Genomic DNA, 7417 nt, shown 5'->3' on the forward strand with positions numbered 1-7417 from the left:
TAAAAAGACGACACCTTCATTATACAAATTCAAATATAATAAAATAAGTAAAGAAAAAGTAAAACATGTTTTGGTTCAATTCGGGTATCGAGACTGTGACATCGTAAGCTGCCAAAAATATGGACAGCTGATTGCAAAAAAGACTAACGATTATCCTAGAAATTTAACAGTTGATGTATATCGCCGAGAAAAGAATTACTAGCTCGTTGGCTACACGTGGAAAACTCTAATTTGACCGTTATCATTTTTTTAGTATGAAATGAAATAAATTTGGCAAGAGATCTATATCTAGGATTCTAAGTCTAGATCCAACATTGGTTTTGAAAGAACTATCGCGAACGGGAATTTCCGAATGTAAGGCTTTATTGATTCAAGAGTTTAATAAAGGAAAAATCTGCGCATCATCTTTTAAGTCTAGACATGGAACTATACTAATGGAACAACAGCTCCTAGTTTTTACTAGGGGAGTGCCGTCGCGCATCATTTTCACGCATGGTGCAATATGGAGAAATTCAGGAGGATGCAAAAGAAGAAATTTACTCCTCCAGTCACTTGGACTGACCTTCAATGAGAGTAAAACTTTCCTACGCTTTATTTTATTAGATCTCTAAAAACTTCATCCATTTTCTCACAATGTTTTGTGATTTATAAAATTTTCCTGAATAAGGGATCGTCACAAAAGTTATTTTTTTAAGGCCACCCCATTAAAATAGCTGTTTTCAGTACTTTCACATTTGGGTATTTTACACAAAATCTGGATATTTTTTTATGTACATTAAATCATTATCATCTGTCCCGCGTAACTAAATCCTCCACTTTTCCCGGTCACCAATGTTCTTAACAAGAGAGAGAGGCTGGTCCATTATTTGCGTAGTCCAGCCAGCTTTTCTTCTGACAAACCATTTTTCGTTTATTCTCTTAAAGGATATTTTTTTAAAAGTTAGTCTTACAAAATACAATTCCAAACCAACTCATGCAGTTATCGTCTTTTCACAGTAGGAGGAGTCATCCTTTTTGCCAGCCAGAGTGTTAATTGGCAAAAGTAAAAAATTCATTATTTTAATTTTTTTAGTAAATATTCACAACTATATCTTTTATATAATAATATATTTTTTTAATAATAATATCTTTTATATAGACATGCTTTAATATATCTAATAAATGATTAACGCGGCCCTACCAATATGGGTATATTAATACTTAAATCTGGGTATTTTAAATTTCGAATGCGCATTTTTAAAAAACCGAACTTATCTATAGATCTCTTATATCTAGAATAATCTAGATCTACAACACCCAGACTTAGACTATGGTTCTAGATCTATTTAAAAGATATTTTTTTAAAAATAACTCAACAGATCTAATAAAGTCATGATTTCCACTCTATTTTCTCTAGATCTAGACCATACATGAGGTCAATATGAATGTTTATAGATCTAGTATCTAGTCTACGTCTAGAACTCAGATCTATCGATCATCATCATGACTATAGTATAGTATAGTTGACTATAGACTGAGACTCTACTATAGTCTATAGACTGTATTATACTGTAACTGTATTACTAGTATTATATTAGTGTATAGTGACGGTAATTATAGTCACTATAATCAATAGTGTATTGCCTGTAGATCTAGTACCTGTACTAATATTAGTAGATGTAGATCTATAATAATAATACTTTTTAATAGTAGAAAGTAGATTTATAATCTATCTAATCTAGATCTAAATCTAGACTTCACTTTCACATCACATGATTATTGATACAGACAGTGAATGAAACGAATGCAGTGATTATATTTAATATATTATAGTTTATACTGACTTATAGCTCTACCAGTTGATTATCATCATCATCATCTGAGGTCATCTCGAATAATAATCTAGACTAGTATGTCAATGTCTCTATTAAAATAATTAATATCATCAGCCATATATCATTTTAAATATTAAAATAGTAGACATAGATTTCTATATTATAAATAGATAGATTAGATCTGATCTATAAAATATAATTTTACAAACTTTAGAAATGATTGATTTTATTTTTAATTGATCAGCCTTCTAGACTAGATCTAGCATCTCTAGCTAGACTCTAACCTGTAGTTTGTAGATCTTGGAATTGGATCGAAATTCACCTTCCTAAATTGTCTCTAAAGTCTGTAGCTGATTTGAGAGGCCCAACGAGGCAAGAGTCTATTACTATTAGTACTCTAGGCTGTCTCTTGATCTATCTAGTAGGCCTACTTAGTTAGTGCATTAGCCTTAGCCATAGTGTAGTCAAATCTTGACAACTAGTCTTCTAGATCTAAGCTTCTAGAATAATTAGATCTAAATCCAGTTTAGATTTAGAATATAAAAGTATTTTACTAGCTAAAATACTAAATCTACTGATCTAAATTCTAGATAGATATACAATATATAGATCCAGTTTAGATTTGGAATATAAAAATATTTACTAGCTAAAATTCTAAATCTACTGATCTATACTTAATATTTTAGATATTATATGACATCTACAAAAATTATTATTAAGATATAATTATAGAATCTAGACTAGTTATTTATGTACATAAAATATATAAATAAAAGATAAAATTTATGCAGGCCTAGATCCCATAAATTTATAATTGATCCAGATCTATCAGTAAAAGTTACCTTCGATGGGAAGTTTTACCCAATCTAATCTATACAAGACAATTTATAATCCATGCCTCGCGTACACCCCATACATTAAATAATAGTTCCCATTCCATGCCATGCCCAGACCCATGAGTTCATGAAATAATAAATGATGTGGTGTCAAGTTGGATCTATCCCCTGAAATTCAGCACTTTAATATAAAACTCTCATATCTAGTTAATTATTTGCTATGACACTCTGATCAACTTGGACTTGTGTGATACATATATGTTTCTTATCAGATTTAATGAATGAAGTTTTGGTGCATTTTAAGGCTACAAAAGTATCATCAGGTGCATTCTAACCATTGGTATTTTTCCTGGCAACATTTCTATTCTAGTCTGTGATAAATTATAAATTTAAAAAAATGTTTGTAATGTTTCAGTTATTAACAAGTAGAACCATGCCAACCAGTTCTGATGATGTACCAGAATGGCTCAAGGATCATACTTATACTATTTCTACTCTCTGGGCAGACATTAATAATATTAGCATCCATTCAATATTTATTGTAAGTACTACTATACAATTTTTATTTTAGTTATCTAAAAGATGTTTTATGAAGTGTGATTTTCATGGTCAAGCAACATCCAAATATCGGGGGATGGAATTTAACATTTTTCTCTAGTTTTTTTTTTATAACACTCTTAAGCAAATTCATCTTTCATGAATGCCTAATATACTTGGCTGTTGTGCAGGCCATTCCTTTACAATAAACTGTTAGATGAAATTAGGCAAAATTATGTCTGATAATTTGTATGTTTGATACAACAATGTATTCAATTTAATAATATTATTTTTTAATTTTAATGTTTTCAAAAGAAATTAGCCATTATGCCTAATTGTATAATTACAGTTATGTTTGGAAATGCAAGAAAAAGGCATGCATTCCTGACAAGTCAATGATTGGTTGCACCTCTTAAAGGTAAGGTACTGCAATTTTTCCCTATGCACTTTTCTCATAAGCTGAAGTACTTGTATTTTTGAAAAACTAGTTTTCCATGAAAATGTAAATCATAATATATGTTATAGTTGCTTTTAGATGAGTGCAATGTCCATCAAATTAACTGAATATCTGCCTTCACCTTTAGTAATAATTCATAACTATTAAGGTCAGGGCCATGTCTACACATTAACGCAGTAGCTCCTTTTAGGTACAGACTATTTTTAGAATAGCAAAATTATATAATTATACTTAATAACATATATACGTTTAGCATGGTCAACACATATGTCACACATATTTTTATTTTTTTAAAATCCTTTTATTTATTTTTATAACTAGATAACTTTCTGTTATGAGAAAAGATGAGATTCTTGGACTCCTGCATAGCACCACCAGAAAGGAAAATCCCATCATGTTGCAAAATAAAAGTCTTGGACCAATTTTAATTTAAGATATATATATTATACTGTAAGCTCTATACATATTTATGTATATCCTGTCATTCAGCCAACAGGTTTGGATTTAGTATTTCTTTAAATCTGTTTGATATTGTACTTGAAAACTATTAATCTGAGCCCCATTAAAACAATAGGGAGTGCAGTGAATGAGTGGTAAAGCACTTGGCTTCTGAACTGAGGGTTCCTGGGTTCAATTAAGACTGGGATTTTCAATTTCAGAATTCATAAGGCTAGGGATACATGGCAATAGTAAGGAATAAGTAAAGGCAGTTTGGGGATCCATGGCTGAATGGTTAAGTCATGGGTTTGAATCTCTGTGAAGACTCGGGTTAAATTTTTTTTAGATTTTTGGGTGCCCCTGAGTCCACCTAACTCTAATGGGTAGCTGACTTTTGTTTTGGAAAGTAAAGATGGTTGGTTGTTGTGCTGGCCACATGATGCACTGGCCAAAGAATCAAATGACCTTAACATCATCTGCCCTATAGATTGTGACGTCTGAAATGGGATTTTTTTTCAAAAGGTGGTTGGTTGTTGTGCTGGGTACATGACACCCTCGCTAACCATGGGGCACAGAAACTGATAAACTTTATATCATCTGCCCCATAGATTGCAAGATATGTAAGGGAAATTTTACTTTTTAAAAATTAAAATAAGAATCTATCAAAAGTAAACATAAAATATGGTGCATTCTCCTTAAAACTAAAACCTGGTGCGAAGGTTTAAAATGTTGGCAAAAAAAAGCAACATCATATATTCTTAATTCCCTTTGCAAAACTTACTGAGAAGAACATGCATGTTGTTCCCTCATAATTTTCTTGACAGAGGAAATCTTGTTTATATTAGATTTGAATTAAGCAAATTAAGAAAAAAATTATAATCATTATTTCAAATGGTTGTATCTAAACCTTATGAATTATTTTTCCGTTATAAGTATATTGAGATTAATGGATAATCATGAAATTGTAAAATAATTGCTGCTATCATTCCATTGACTAAAGAACCATAATTTTTTTTTTTTTAAATTAATTTCAAAATGATTTTTTTCAAGCATAGAGTTCACATAGATCTGTGAATTTTTTTTTTTATTTGACTAATGCTTCAATTTTATTGTATCATATTAGTTGTTAATTTTTATTACCCAGAATATTTAAAAAATGAGTACACTATTTTCATGTAATAATGTAACTTGGTATTCACACAATACTCAAAATACACCATAATCTTTAGGCCATACAGATTTGTATAAATTAACTTGTTTAAATACATTGTAAATGTATACTGTTTGGATAAGAATAAAGTTTTTCTGTAGACAATTATTGTTCAAGATTTGTTGATGCTCCTGCTTAATCAATTATATATACAGGTCATTAGTTTTAACACGTCTGATAATAAATGACAGTACAAGTTAGTGAATGAAAATTGGTCATTATTTCAGCTGCTTTAGTCCTACATCAATGTGAGGTACCAGTACTTTGATTGTGTCATGTAATAATTTAAAGCAATATTTTGAAATGAATAGTCTGTAGAATTGACAGTAAATACATTTAAGTGATGGGCTGTGATCTGCGTGAATTGGGAGCTGATCATGTATTAAATTTGTGTTTTTGATCTTTACTTCAAGTAAATGTTAATGAGCAATTAATTTTTAATGAATAAATAATTTAAAAATAAATACAAAAGAACCATAAACATCTACTTTAGTTTAATAATTTTTTTTCATCAGAACAGAATTTCCAACTTTGCATTCTTAAAATAAAATATAATTTATTAAGAGTAGAGTCAGAACACAAAATCATAGTTTTAAAATATTAAGTAAATTAAGCTAAGCTGTGATCTCTTATAAACATTTGTATATAGACTATACACAATTTAATTATTATTTTTCATCAAATTGCAGGAACTAGTAAAACCATAGTCAATGAAATAGTAATACTAGTAAATGAGATAAAAGTAAACTAAATATCATCAATGCTATTGAAGCCACACTTGTTTTTTTTTTTTTATCTAGTTTGGTGGACTGCAATTAAAGTTGCTATTAATTTTACTGATCGTCTTAGCTGAAGTGCCAGTGTCGTCTCTTTGAAACCTAAGCTTATTTTCTTGGTAACTGGAAGTCCAGATATTTGGAGTTTCATTTTAAGCACCTATACTTTCCGAAATGGCATTCCGATAGGCTAAACCATTTGCCTAACATGTCATGCACGTAAAGAGGTACCACAGAAATGCTTAGGCGCCAACTTACTTTAACTGACATAGAATAAGAGAGCACCTGGTTGCATACAGCTTCAGAACGAGACAGCTGGAGGTCACTTACAAAGGTGTGGTATACACCAATGAAAATTAATTGCCGAGGGTAGATGGCAAAAAAAAAAAAACTGATTCTACCACAGGTGGACAATGGTTATGCCTGTGCTCAGTGTGGCATAATATGTAGGTCACAGCTGGGGCTGAGTAGCCTCTGGAAACATAGCATTCCTCATAAGTCTTAGGAATCAAAGACAAGCCTATCATTTTTGTAGCATAGTTTGTAGCTTCTGTAAATGCATGAAATGCCGACACAAGTCCTCTGTGAGTTTGATGGATTATAAACATCTTACTTCTTTGCCTTATATTAAATGGTCCTTCTCTCTGTTCCTCTAGGTACTTGCGTTTATCTAAATATCATTGATATATCGTAACATGTCATCAAAATAAAAGATAGAATCTCTGCAACTCGTGTACAAGTCAGAAGTCATCAATCACACTTGCCATTTAAAAAATAACAATTTAGATTAGTCAAATTAGTGACTTATTATTCGATTCATTTAGGCCTATAAATTTTTTATTTGAATATATAATGATCCTTTACACTTTGTGACTTTACTAGTAGACTTGTTGAGCTAAAGTCGGAAGTACACATTGAGTTTTACTGTGATCTACTAGATCTAGATCTATATATATATATTATATAGTTATATTGACGTAGAGAGAGTATCTCATCAATAGTATCTGTCATATCCGATCGTGATCAGTAGGCGGCTGCAGGTTTATAGATCTATTCCATGACAAAAACCCTGGCTAGATTTAGATCTACTGGTCTAGACATCTAGATCTAACTAGAATTAAACTAGAAAACTGAATTAGAGAAGTAGCTTTCTGGATCTAGAACCAGAATCTATATTATTAATATTAGATCTAGTTGCGTCGAACGCTTAATTTTTGGTTGTTGTTTTTAATAAATGCACATAAAATACATTGTATTTTGGCAATAAAAATACCCAGTTGGTAGTCAAGTAATTCTAATAATTAATTAATGAATAGTACTATAAGTATTTGTTTTAGATCTATCAGATT

The 7417-nt window shown here is 30.6% G+C and overlaps 1 long non-coding RNA gene across 6 annotated transcripts; it reads left to right on the plus strand.

Annotated features, from left to right (window-relative positions):
* The first annotated feature begins 425 nt into the window (after nucleotides 1-425).
* LOC129922501 (uncharacterized) lies at nucleotides 426-5397 on the plus strand. 6 transcript variants are annotated; one of them, XR_008774502.1, is made up of 5 exons: nucleotides 1141-1414; nucleotides 1722-1889; nucleotides 3066-3191; nucleotides 3537-3605; nucleotides 3966-5397. It is a non-coding gene; the product is annotated as an uncharacterized LOC129922501 (long non-coding RNA). The 6 variants fall into 6 exon arrangements; XR_008774505.1 differs by lacking the exons at nucleotides 1141-1414; nucleotides 1722-1889 and adding an exon at nucleotides 426-1042; XR_008774503.1 differs by lacking the exon at nucleotides 1722-1889 and having other exon boundaries at nucleotides 1143-1414.
* Nucleotides 5398-7417: the final 2020 nt, after the last annotated feature.

The sequence above is a fragment of the Biomphalaria glabrata genome, chromosome 13 (assembly GCF_947242115.1).
Source record: "Biomphalaria glabrata chromosome 13, xgBioGlab47.1, whole genome shotgun sequence".
NCBI lineage: Eukaryota > Metazoa > Mollusca > Gastropoda > Planorbidae > Biomphalaria > Biomphalaria glabrata.